The sequence below is a fragment of the Mustela nigripes genome, chromosome 7 (assembly GCF_022355385.1).
Source record: "Mustela nigripes isolate SB6536 chromosome 7, MUSNIG.SB6536, whole genome shotgun sequence".
Classification (NCBI taxonomy): Eukaryota; Metazoa; Chordata; class Mammalia; order Carnivora; family Mustelidae; genus Mustela; species Mustela nigripes.
This window is the reverse complement of record NC_081563.1, coordinates 85,470,471-85,484,494: the sequence shown is the minus strand read 5'-3', so window position 1 is coordinate 85,484,494 and position 14,024 is coordinate 85,470,471. Positions and strand designations below refer to the sequence as shown.

The following is a 14,024-nucleotide window of genomic DNA, read 5'->3' as shown; positions in this document are numbered from 1 at the left end:
CACCCATTCATTCACAAAACAAAATCTGACTACAAGACACTCTCTGGGCACTGGGGATTCAGCAGTGAACAAAGCAAAGCCTGCCTTCCTCAAACTTGCAGTCTAGGAGAAAGGAGACCATAAATAGATAATTAAGGATAAGAAGAGAAATAAAGTAAAAGGATGGAGTTTGGTGGATCGCTTATCCTGAGGGTCTTCGATGTAGCAGACCCTGTGCTAGAACAATGAAATACTAGCCTCAGGGAGGCTACAGTGTCCTGCCAGAAGCCAACTACTTAACAGGCGGTTAGAACATCAGCTCTGTAGGATGCCTGGCAGCATCCTGTGAGGCCAAGAACTCGCCGACACGTAAGAATTTTTCCCAGAGGAAGTGTCTCTGAGCTTCCCCACAGCTGGACTCCTCTTCAGGCCTTCTCTTTAAGGAACATTAGTGCACCTGTGAAGCCCTCCCAGGTGGGCTCTGAGGGGCTCCATTTTGGCTCAGAATGCTTTCTGGGCCCTGCTTCCTAAAGTCTTTACCTATTGAGTTAATCTAGACCACAAAGTGGCCTCCTTCCTGGATGTAGAGTCACATAAAGTCTGCATTGTTTGTTTCTAGTCAAGGTAAGAAACATGTTTGTCCTGTACAGAAAAGCCCAGGGGATGGGGAAGAGGGGGGAGTCTAAAAACTGGGGTTCTGGCAAGGAGGGAAAATTGGGCTGGGTTTCCACCTGCAGAACCCAAGTAGTTCAACGATGGTGGTCTCTGTGGTCGCCACAGAAATCACCAGAGGGAAGAGTCTGGAGCTGGTTCTGCAGTGGGGGGGACTCCTGAGCTAAACAGAAAGTGTTCTCTATTGCCAATGGCTTAATGGAAATAAGGGCTGCCCACACTGAGTGGAAAGTGGTGGCCTTTCTCTGCCATTATTAACTGTTCCTGAAAGGTGAGGCTCCATCCAGCATTAGTAACATTTGTAATTGGTGTGTCTTCTTCAGAGTCCTTTTATTTTGCTCAAGTGCCTGATGGAAATGCCCTCTTAATTGCTAGAGTTATGGTGCTAATAAGGCACCTCTGTGTCTCACGCGAAAGGACTGTGAGGGAAGCCCAGCTGGACACACACTGAGCATTAGTAACACCTGCATATGGAATTAATGATTGCACCCCGGCAAGAGCAGAGCCTGCAAGTGAGCAAAGAAGTGGCATTGTGAATATTTTATCTTCTGGACTAGATATTATTTGAGAGGAGGGGGTTGCGTCTTTCTACATTTATATTCCTGCTACTGTAATTAGTAGAGAGATTTATATGTGAATAAGCAACATCAGTATTTATTAGATTGAAATGCATGATAGTGAGCTCTTAATTTTCCACATCGATGGCAGGAACATTTGTGGATAACATGAGTAGAAGTAATAACAGTAACATAAACAATAACTACACCCTAAAGACCTAAACAGATGACCTGAAACCATAAAAGTCTTAAAAGAAGACATAGGGGGAGATGTTCATGACATTGGATTGGGCAATGATTTCTTGGATTTGACACCAACAGCAGAGGCAAAAAAAAAACCCAAAACAGACAAATAGGACTATATCAAACTTCAAAATCTCTGCACAGCAAAGGCTATAATCAACAGAGTGACAAGGCAATGAATGGAAAGAGAGAATATTTGCAAATCATTTATCCGACAAGGTTTTAATACCCAGAATATATGGAGAACTCCCACAACTCAACACAAAACAAAAATAATCAGATTAAAAAATGAGCAAAAGTTTTGAATAGACAGTTCTCCAAAAAAATATATAAACAGCCAATAAGCTTATGGAAAAATGCATAAGATCACTAATCACCAGGGAAATGAGAATCAAAACTATAATGAGATATCACCTCATGCTCATTAGGATGGCTATTATCAAAAACCAAACCCCAAACCAAATACGACAGGAAAAAACAAGTGGTGATGAGAATATGGAAAAATCCCTTGGACCCTTGAGCAATATTGGTAAATGGTGTGCTTGCAATGGGAATCAGGATGAAGGTGCGTCAAGTAATTAAAAACAGAATTACCATGTGACCCAGCAATCCTCTATCTGGATGCATATCCAAAAGACTTGAAAGTAAGATCTCAAAGAGCTATTTGCACACCTGTGTTCACTGCACCATTATTCACAATAATCAAGAGATAAAAAACAACCAAAATGCCCTTCGATGGATTAATGGAGAAACAAAATATGGTAATATACATCCAATGGAATATTATTTAGCCTTGAAAGATGAGGAAATCCTTTCATAAGCTACAACATGGATGAACCTTGAGGATATCATTCTAACTGAAGTAAGCCATTCAAAGTAAGACGAATACTGTATGATCCCACTTACATGAAGTATCTAAAACAAACTTGAAGAAACAAAACAGAATGGTAGTTGCCAGAGGTAGAGAGGAAAGGGAAATAGAAAGTTATTTGACGGGTATGGAATTTCAGTTTTACAAGATGAAAGAGTTCTAGAAACCTACTGCACAAAATGTGAATGTACTTATCATGGTTGAAATGCAAAAAAAAAAAAAATGTGTAGGAGGACAAAGTCCAAGTTATGTGGTATTAGCATAATTAAAACTGGAAATATTTTACAATGAAAAAAATATTACTATTTGTTGGTCACTATGTAGCAGGTGACCAATTAGGCTCCTTACCTACATTACTTCACATTAAACACAGCAATGCACCCTGCTGAGGTTGGGACTATTAACTTGATTTGCAGAGGAAGTAGCTAAAGCTGAGAGGGTGAGCAGAGTGTCCAATGTCACATGCTTAGACTGAGTAATGGGCTTTACATGATCCTACTAATAAATGGCTGGGCTAGGTGAGACCTCACCTCAGGCCCATTCCTGTAACTAACAACATATTGCGTGGCAGTCGGAGGAGCGGGGCTCAGGCACAGCTGTGATGCATGCTAGGTACCAGGGAAGGAGGCAGGCTTCTTTGTTTGCCAGGGAGGGATGAGTAACGGCTCTTGGGCACTCTGAGGAGTGCACATTAAAAAATTTTGACTTATAGTATCATATTAGTTTTAGATGTACACATAGCGCTTTAACACCTGCGGGGAGTATACATTTCAAAGTCAATACAGAGGGTCTGGGGAAGGCTCGTGGAAACACCCCATTCCCCTGGTCCACTCAGCCTCCTTCTCTCCTACAATCTCTTTCCTCTTCCAATCCCATCACTTCCTGTGACCTCACTTCCTGTTTCCTGCTACCATTCAGGGGAAGTAAGGGGAACAGAACCTCCCCAGGCCACTTGTCAAATCCATGCTGCTGATTCTCTCTGTACAGACTATCCTCCCATGTCCAGGGCTGACCTGTTCTCGGTTTTGAGGTCAACCCTTCCCTATAAGAGTACTACGCCCATTGATTCTCCTTTTTGTCTCTTGCAATTCCCAGTTTCCTTCACTATTGAATCATTCCCACTTAAGCAAAACTGCTTTTTTTTAGGACACCCAGTGATCTCTGCAGAAAGGTGTTCCTAGCGTATTCCATGGCCAAATGAATCATTTTAGCAATCCTCCTCTGTACCACACAATTATATTCAGTGATAATGACTGTTTTCTTGATTCATTCTCTAGTTTTAAAGCAATTAACAATCTAGGAAAAAAATTTCTATTATAAAGCTAATCAAATTCAATATATTTGGTGACTGAAATCTGCACTTATCAAACCAAAATGATACACCTTGCAGTTTGTGTGCTATTATACTGTTCCAAATGTTCAACACAAAAACTTCAGTTGGGCTCACAAAAATGACAGAATTGAAGTAATGCAAGGTCTGTTTAGGTAAGTATACATTTCTAAGTCAATGAAGATTTGTTTTGACAATCTCCCTGCCACTGTCTGAGCTCAGGGAGAACCCGGAGCCACTGCAGAAAAACTCCTTTTTAAAAGCAACAAAAAGCTCCCAAAAGCAGGTGCTTGATTTTGCTCACTTTCATCATGAAAAATGACCAGGAATGTGCCTGCTTGCTTGGCTGAAGGTGTCCTACAAAGCTTTGGCCTGCAATGGCAAATGTGTGGCACAGACTCTTTCCACTGTGCCCTTCTGAGATCTGGGTAGATGTCACTATTCAGTCGTGGCCCCAGGTGTGGTCTCTGAGATGTCCACCACTCACCAGCAACTACTGTTGATTATAAGAGTTAGCATGTGAAATGACATTTATTTGCCATTCTTCATTTAAAAATATTCAGTGTACATATGTTGATCTCATGTTGAATTCTGAAGCTTAGTTTGTAATTTATCTGACGGATCAAGAGAGTTAGATGTGTTGATGTAACAGGAGATGGCAGCTCTGTGGGCCCTAATCCCCCCCCTCACGGTGATGGCTCACAGCACTGGGTTCCCTAGAGACCCTGAGGGCAGCTCGAGACCCCTCATTCATCTCAACTCTGCAGAAGAGTACTCTCCCTGGAGTGCAAAATTCTCTACTTCTTTTAATTAATTGACTAGTTAATTAATTACTTTTTAAATTAAGAATCATCCAGCTTCAAATGTCAACAAAATCTCCACTTCCAATTGTCATCTCTGCTTGGCTCTTTCAGAGACTTCTCTTACTCAACACGCCTAAACCAAAGCCATGTTCTTCCCTTCTAAACAAGGGCCTTTGCCTCCGGGTCTTGGCACATGACCCCACCATCCACCCAATGCATGAGCCAGAGGACCTTGGGGCTGGACTACTATATTCCCTTCTAATTCATCAGCAGAACCTGTTCATTTTATCTCCCAGTCTCATTTTGCTGCCCATTTCTCTCTAGACACCAATCATGGGGTGAATCATAATCTGAATTAGCATATTAAAGACCTGAGGAGTTCTGTACAGAAGAAACCTTCTAACTTGGTTAACTGAGGCTTTCCAAATCATATTTGACCCTGGAGAACTTGATATCTGCACCCCATCTCCCAAGACTGTTCTTTGGGAGACATCCCCTGACTTCTCTCTGGGGAGGTCCTATCGCATTTCCACTCTGTCCTGATCAGGAGCGAGGCCACCTACTGAAGCTATGTTGCTGGGCCTCAACATGCTTCGTGGCTCCCTTTTCCTTCCCTTCCCTCATAGAAGGAATGAGGCCATTGAATCCATTCAGCATGGAGCAGACTCTTACCACTGACCATGATGAATGTGAGCAACATCAAGTGTTTGGAAGCTTCTTACTGTTTTTAACCAACAACATTTCAACAGTGGCACCAGGAAATTCTCTTTAAGTTTCCAGAGAACAGGCCTGAGCACTCTTCTAGACAGTATGAACAGCACCAACATGTGGCCAAAAAGAGACCATGTGCTTTTACAGGCTTCAGAATTCACCTATTGGACGATTTACTCAGATGCTTCTGCGTATGTTTCCTTTCCCTTCCTGCCTACATTGCTTTTTCTTATAGGGACACATTTAATAAGGCCCACACCAACCCCCAGACCAGGGAGGTGGCCCGGCAATCAACCACATTCTCCCTTATGCGGTGTGAAATTTTGGATGCTCTGATCTCCAAAAATCACTCACTTGTTCAGTGATTTTTTTTAAAAAAGATTTTATTTATTTATTTGACAGAGATCACAAGTAGGCAGAGAGGCAAGCAGAGAGCGGGGGTGGGGTGGGGGGAGCAGGCTCCCCACGGAGCAGAAAGCCCAATGCAGGGCTCGATCCCAGGACCCTGAGATCATGACCCAGGCCGAAGGCAGAGGCTTTAACCCACTGAGCCACCCAGGCGCCCCTTGTTCGGTGATTTTTAACTAGCATGTTCATTTAGATTTCTATTCACGCACAAGTTTATTTATTCAACTTCTTGTGCTAGACACTGTTTTAGATGCTGGGGATTCGGTGGTGAATAACACCATCAAAATCCCTGCATTCAAGGAGCAGGGAGATAGACTATAAACAGTTAAATAACAAAAACTATGAAAACCAAGTCTGATGGTGGTAAGTGCTGTGAAGAAAAATAAAGCGGGGCTGCAGGCTGATGTACAGCCTTTTGAATCGGGTCATTGTCTAGGGAGGCTGTATAAACTGGTTGCTTGGGGTTGAACACGGTGAGTGTCTCATGAGGGAACCAGAGGCCCCTATAGGTTAATGGGCCACACGTAGGTACCGTGGAAATGCACCACTGTCTAGGATTGGCCTTTTAACAGGTAGTGGGCATTGGTAGTGTCCTCTTCTATCTCTTTTGTAAATAGGCATATGCACAAATGTGGGTCAGGACTCTTTCGTGTGCACAGAAAAAGAATCACGTGCTTTAAAAAAATTCCTGTGTTAGCAGATAAGCTTAAATCATTGCCTGTGCCTAAAAATGTGCATGTTTTCTGAAATACACATTTCAAGAAATGTTTACTTCATCTTTGAGTTTAAATATAGAAAGTGATTCTTGGAGACTGGCTTTTTTCTAACTCTGGCTACAAGATGGCTTTGAGAGGGACACAGGAATGGAGAAGTGAATGACTCCTTTGCACACCCACTTCCAAATAGGATCTGAGACTGCTGCCTGGATGTCCTCTGTACCAGCAGGGCCGGGAGCCAGGCTCCCTCCTGTTACCTGAGCTGTCTTCACAACCAAGTACTGCTTCCCTATACAGGCACTCACCACATCATAGATAAAATGTTGAGCTCCAGGAAAACATGGTTGGGCCAGTATATGGAGACCTTAGTAGCTTCTGTGTGTGGAGATAGTGGGATGGTCAGACAAGAGGGATGGTTTGGTAAAATTGTTTAAGTGCTAATGGATTTGAATCCGAACTATTCTCTATAGGTTCTACCTTCATAGGGTACATTTCTCTGACCATCCCAGCCTGAACACCAGCTTCCTTCTCTTGAATCCCAGATGCTCTCTGTCTGGCTCCACTGATTTCACTCCCATAATGCCCTGCATACACATTTCCCCCACTCAGTGGTGGTTGACCAAGTGGGTGGAGAACAGAACCTCTCCCGCTTCCCTTGGAACCATCTGGGGTGTGGTTACAAGGCAGAATCAAACTTACTAGATCTAGGGTGGGGCCCGAGACTGTGCACCTGGGAGTTACCAAGCTCCCAGGTGAAGCCTGTGTGGCTGGTCTGAGGGGGCAGAGTTTCAGGGCTGCTTGCAGACAGACAAACCTAGGTTCAAATTCTGCTCTTCCCTTATGTGGGCTTAAGCTCTTTATAACTCAGTTTTTGTTTTGTTTTACTTAAAATGGGCATAGGCACCTGGTAAGTTTGTGGATAATGGCTATTACCCATGTTTTGCGTATTCTTTTATGAGATGTCCGACGGGTGTGGCCACAAGAGAAGACAAAGGTGCAGGAAAATGTTGACTTCACTAACATGTCCTAGAGACAGAAGGCATGCCAATCAAGGTCACACAAGAAAGGCACCAGGGGGTCAGGAGGCAGAAGACAGGAGTGAAGGTTTGGGACACAGTCTTATTGGGGTTTCCATGGGAAGGACAAACAGGGCAGGGCGAATATCCTAGAATAGCTAGTTTGAATAATTGTGGCCAACTTTGGGCTCTGGGGGTGGTCTCTAGTTGCCTGACACCTGGCCCTGGGATGACTAAGGCGGAGACTTATAACCTGCTAGGCTAGGTGGGGCCAGACAAAGGAGGTCTGGCTCCAGATTGGTTAGCTTGCTCAGCGAGGGCTCCCCTCTGCCTGGCCTTTTGCCATCTCTAAGCATTGGCTAACACTAGGAGAGGCAAGATCAGGAAGATCTTTGAAGATCCCAAAACCTCATAATATAAATAGAAGGTAAATTATATACAATACAAACATAAATGGGACTTCTAGATCATGATTCCTCACAGCTTTCATTGCTTCCTTTCATCATGCTCATGCTACAGGCCAATCCGCCATCTTCCAGCCCTCTACACAGGGCTCATTGGGGTGTCTGGCTATCATGACGGCCATCCAGGTTGAGCATGCTGCCTGGCATGTAGCGCTCCCTGAATGGAGGCTGCATTGCTCTGATTATTTCCCAAATCCATATGACTAGCAGAAAAGAACCACTGTTACTTACCAGGCAAACTAATGAGGAGCTTTGTGTGCTGACTTTGAGGATGAAGCAGGATGTCCACCACAAGCTGTGTTTATTCTGAGCAGCATGAGCTGAACATCAGCATTCTGCCTCCTCACTTGAATCTTAATCCTGAGCAAATCCATCAAGACCCTTCACTGAGAGGAACAAATGATAATGATCTTGATATGAAGCAGTTTAAACTTGCCTTGCTGTTGCTTATAAACCAACTCCCAACCCAAACTGAGGAGAAATCCCCACCTGTCAAGATATTTTTCTCAAAGTACTCAAAAATAGAACCATCATCTGACAAATTCTGGAACTAATTGCCTTACACATAGCAGGCTGCTGGATGTGACCGGCCTCTCCCCTCTGCTCAGTGGTTCCCAAGGAAACGAGGTTAATACATTCACAACTGACATTTGCCTTGTGAATCCCAGTTCACTGCAGTAGGCATACAGCGTGCAGGAAGAGTGCTGAGAACATCGTTTCATGCATGTCCCCCCTCTGCCTGAAGTGCAACGCGTCACAACCAAAGATTAAACAAATGCTCAGTCAACCATCAAGAATTAATCAGCATCTACACTTGCCCCATACTTTAAATGCCTGCCTGGGTGTTCTGCTAATAAAATAGGGAAGCATTCAAAATCCCAAAGGGTAGTTAACCCTTTAGTTATGAGGAGTTAAATGTTCTTTTGGTGCATTTTGTAAGTTCTTCTTTTTCTTCTATGGATCTGTGTTACTTTTTAAAAAAAACAAACTATAAAATACCAGTTCCCAGGAAACTGTAAATATTAGTAAGATGAGCACTCTTGTACGTTACCTAGATCTTGTTTCACATTTATAATCAGGAACAACTGTAGTAATGACAACAAAATCCCTAAATTCATCCACATCTCTTCCAAAATCTGTCCTTCCTAACTTCTGGTTTCTGACATGGACAACACTGTGGTTCAGGCCATCAACATCAAAACCTCAGAACTCTGATTGAAGGTTACCTACTCTTTAACCTACAAGGCCCCTTGATGGCACCACTAAGTTCCTTGAAAAAATACCGTTTGTTCATTCCATTGCTACTTTGTTTCAATAGCCTTAATCACCACCCTCTTCCTCATTCTTGTCATTTCTAGGTCAATAGTTTTAAGACCTTGAAGATAACATTCCATCATCTCCTTGCTTCATTACAATCTGAGAAGTCAACCGAAAGTCTGATTCCTTTATGTATAATCTATTTTTTAAAATTTCTTTCCCTGGATGATTTTAAGATCTTTTTAATTTACTTTTTTAAGGTAAGCTCTCTGCCCAATATGGGGCTTAAGCTCATGGCCCCGAGATCAAGAGTCACAAATCCCACCAACTGAGTCAGCCAGGTGCCCCAGTGATTTTAAGATCTTTTATCTATGGCATTTCTCTGTTACGATAGTTACAGATGTCTCTCTGGGTTTTTTTTTTTTTTTTTTAAGGTTTATTTATTTGAGAGAGAGAGAGAGAGCCCACATGTGAGGTGGTGGGGGGGCGGGAAAGAGGGAGAAGGAGAAAGAATCTCAAGTAGACTTCCCACTGAGCATGGAGCCCTGAGATCATGACCTGAATCAAAATTGAGTCAGACACTCAACTAACTGAGCTACCCAGGTGTCCTCAAATGTCTTTTTAAATATGCTGCTTGACATTAGTTGGGCTTCCTGATACTGATAAGGAAGCTAATTTTCTCATCATTTGTAAAAATTCTCAAGCATTATGTCATCCAATGTTCCTTCTCTGTCATCCTTTTTTTCTTCCTTTTGCAAACTTAGTTAGACATTTGAGAGGAGTTTTCTCTCTCCTTCTAAAAAGATTTTATTTATTTGAAAGAGAGAGCACGCTTGAGGAGGGGAAGGGGCAGAGGAACAAGCAGACTCCCGCTGATCATAAAGCCTGACATGGGGCTTGATATCACAACCATGAGATCATGACTTGAGCCAAAATCAAGAGTTGGATGCTTAACCAACTGAGCCACCCAGGCACACCTTCAAAGCAAGATCCTAAAGCAGAAGCCACACTGAAGTGACCAAAAGCCACCAATGAGACAACGTTTCAATATCTCAATTCCTCTGCTTTTTCACCATTCGTTCTAAGAAAAAGTTGTAGTACCAGGTTAACTTTACTAAAACAAAGTTTATAAGTGGGCTGAAAACAGAATTAACTAACTTTGATTTAGTAAGTAGAATTCTACACCTAAAAATGGAAATATTAAGCCTGCTCTTATACATACATATGACATATATTTGATATATATAGGATATACATATTCTATATATATTACTTTCCTCAAGTAATAACACCATGAATGGCAAGAGCCCTAAAATATAAATTCTCTGCAATTTAGCAAATGCAGGGACAATGCAAAGTCTAATATTAAACTTGAGACAGACTAAATACTGCATAATTAGCACACTTGAACCAAAGGCAGAAGAAAAACATGTAATTAAATCTGAATACTTTAGGAAGAAATAAAGATGGTCTAATAATAGCTAAATCAACCAGAATGAGAGTGATTATAAAAAGCAACCTCCGATTGATTTCCCCAATAAGATTTGAGACCAAATAGACCAAATTGGAAGAAAGAGGGGGAAATACACTTACTGATACAAAATAAATGGAGTTGAGGTCATTTTAAAGAGCAAATGGTTGCTTTTCCAGCAGCACCCTTGAAGGCCGAGTTCCCTTATGGCTGGTAAGAGCAAATAAAAATTCATGAAGTTCGGTTTACGTGTGCTCATAAATAATTACTGTGAGCAAAACCCAAGGTTAAGAGCTCTGGGGACAAAGGCTTAGTAAGGGGTTTGGTCCCTGCGCCGGTGCACTTAAGAAACGTGGTGGCAACCCCTTCAGTGAGAGAAAGTAAAGTGGAAACTAGAGCCGAATGTCCGAGTTCCTCTTTGTCACACAAGATCGGCGCTGTCTATGCTGTTGCTGAGACCAGGGCTCACCGCAAGGACTGCTCAAAGGGCAATGAAAGGTGCTTCCGGTGGGAAACCTAGCCCAGCCCCCTTTTCAGTCTGCAGTTTCCCCCAAGCCCTTCCTTCCAGTTCAGTCACTGTTAGACTACAGTACAGAACCCCCTCAGCCTAAGACACTTTAATTATGATCTTCCTCTTCATCTTCTTCTTCTTCTTCTTCTTATTTTTTTTTTTTTTAGTAAGGGAATGGCAGAGGCAAAGGGAAAGAGAACCTTAGGCAGGCTCCAAGCCCAGCACGGAGTCCAAAGCAGGGCTCGATCCCAGGACACAGATCATGACCTGAGCCAAAATCAAGAGTTGGATGCTTCACCAACTGAGCCACCCAGGCGCCCTAATTATAATCTTATTTAAATAGGCATAAATAGAGACAACAGAGTGAACAACTTTTGTGGCTCTTACACAGCTAGAAAACCCAAGCAAACTACAAATGCAATACAGACCAAATAATAAAATTTTAAAAAATCAAAGGAAGAGCAATAAGCCTTCTGCTCATGCCAGTGCCAGGGACAAAGGAGTCACACGATGTGAATGTGTGGAATGAATGCTGGAGAGTGATTTTATCATTCTAGTGAGGCTTTTGAACTGATGTTATAAAGACATGGGGAAAGGGGGCAGCTGATGCTGTGCTGGAGCATCTCTGAACTCTTGTAGAGACAGCAGAACCTCTCCTTGATAAGGAAGGGGAAGGTGCTCAGCTGGGGTGGGGAGCAGTCTACCCTTGGCCGAGGGGCACCCCAGAGTCAGGGACGTCTGCCAGTCTAGTCCTGTGGACCCCCTGCCCCGTGGAGAGTGTGGCACGGAGTAGAAGCTGAACGCGTGTCTTAGCCCCTATGAGCTGCTATAAAAAATTACCATGGACTGATAACTTAGGAACAAAAATTTCTTCCTCATGGTTCTGGAAGCTAGAAGTCTGAGATCAGGACTCAGCATGGCTGGGCACTGAGAGTCCTCTTCTGGGTTCCAGACTTTTCCTTCATCCTCATATAGTAGAAAGACAGGGAGAAAGATATTGGGGTCTCTCTTTAGAAGATGACTAATCCCATCTGAGGGGATCCTCCTTCATGACCAAATCACCTCCCCAAGGCCCCTCTCTTCTGATACCATCACATGGGGGATTACAGTGTTCAATAGCTCTCCACACACGGGGAGAAAAGAGGGGCATCCCTTATCCTGAAGAAGGGAATATCTTGAAGGCTGAGGTCATTTCAACCATCCACTGGTTTAGAAATTCTGCTTCTAACTCTTCTGGCCTTCTTGGCTTTCTTGTAACAGAGAAAACAGAAAAGCTAAACTCGCAGCAGTTACCTGATTGCTGGGAAAAGAATGGTTGGGAGAAAGGAGAGTATTGGCTGTAGCTTCAGCAAGCTGTCCCAAAACCTGTTCTCAGCATCAATGAGCCCCACCCTTAGAGCCAGGCCCTACAAGGTTCAGGCAAGTGTTCTTGGAGGTGATGTACCTTCTGGAGCTGGAGGATGAGAAGAGAATGGGCAGAAGGTTTCTGTGACAGGGGCAGAGCCCTGTAGACCCTCAGTAGAGACCTCTCTAGCAACCTTCCCCCCTCACCTATGCACATGTAATTCACAAAGCGTTATCAGGCCTTTTTATCTCTAGTAAATGTGCACTACTTCCACTTCCTTCAAAATCTTCTAAGGTTCCTTGTACTCAGAATAAACCTCCAGAGCCCAACTTCCTGCCATATTCAGCCCACCTTCCCTCACTTCTCAGCAGCCACATGGCTCTATGTTTCTACCCCAGGGCCTTTGCACTGTAGCTCCATGCCTGGAATATTCTCCACATGAAGCCGTGGTTCATTCATTCACAGCTCTGCTCAAATGTCACTTCCACCAAACCCTTGGCAAAAATCACATCCCTGGTCGCTTTCTCTCTCCTATTCTGCATTATTTTCCTCAAAGTACCTCTCCTTAAGAATCTATCATACATTTGTTTGTTCTTCAACTTCTTCTCTGCACATGCACTGCAAGGGGTGGGCCTTCCTCTTTGAATTCCCACTGTTGTCCCTTGTGCCCAGAACGGTGCCAGCTGGAAGTGTAGGAATAAGAACTATGTATTGACTGACCAGATAAACATAGCTTCCCAGAGGTCAACTCAGTGAATCTATCCCAAAGCATTTACCAAATGCTTCTGCAGAAGTTGTTGACTTAGCTAAAGGAATGCACACATTCCTTCTTCACTATCGCTATTATAAAAATTAGCATTGAATAATAGCAGCCCTCCTTTTGGAGGACTTAGCCCATGCCAGGCACTAGGAATGCCATTTGCATGACTTTTGTTTTTCACGAACACCTTACTAAGGAGGTGTACTGTCTCTGGGAGAGAAGGGGACACTGAAGACTGAGGATCTTAGTGATCTGCCATGGCAAAGCAGGTCTCTCTCAGGACTGCCCAGGTGGGCGGCTGGGGGAGCGAGGGATGTGCTGGCACGCAGCCTGTTTCTTCAAGGAGGCTCTCCAGGAACCAGTAAATCTCGGATTGCCAGAAAGACTCCTGGCATTTTGGCTCTTCTCCAGGGTCTGCGCAGAAAAAAATAAGAGCATAATTACTTGCTTCCTCCTCTCTCTGCTAAGAGAGCCCCCAGAGGAGGGATGGCTGGCTTTCCAGGGAACCCACCAGGCTCTGGCAGTCCCTGTGATTCCCAGCCTGAGCGCATCCTAAGATTATCTGGGGAATTTAAACAATACAGATGCTCAGGTCCTGCCCCCTGATATTCTGTTCTGGTCAGCCTGGGGGTATGTCAGGACATTCTCATTTTTTTTTAATAGGAAGTGCAACAATTATTTCCAATATGCAGGAGGGAACCACCAGAACCCCAGAGGAGGGAGGGAAGACCGGAGGCAGGGGATGGAACCTTCATTTTTAACTAAAGATGGGATAGGGATTTTTCCTTTTGCCTCAGGCTCCAATATGACCCAGGACTGTTAATGATGCCATCTTTATTTAAACATTTTGCTATTTGGCTCATTGTGCATTTTTTACATTAATTCGGTTTTTTAAAAAAGTTTTGCCTTG

General features: G+C 43.5%; 1 protein-coding gene and 1 long non-coding RNA gene across 3 annotated transcripts in view; one reads left to right on the top strand and one right to left on the bottom strand.

Moving 5' to 3' along the window:
• The window catches only part of GPR45 (G protein-coupled receptor 45), a 43,992-nt gene extending 35,858 nt beyond the window's left edge, over positions 1-8,134 (bottom strand). The window contains exon 1 of the mRNA XM_059407863.1: positions 8,002-8,134. The gene's annotated coding sequence lies outside the window, so the exon portion shown is untranslated. The remainder of the gene's footprint in view (positions 1-8,001) is intronic.
• The window catches only part of LOC132022614 (uncharacterized), a 63,258-nt gene that overhangs the window by 37,020 nt on the left and 12,214 nt on the right, over positions 1-14,024 (top strand). The gene's annotated exons all lie outside the window — the stretch shown is intronic.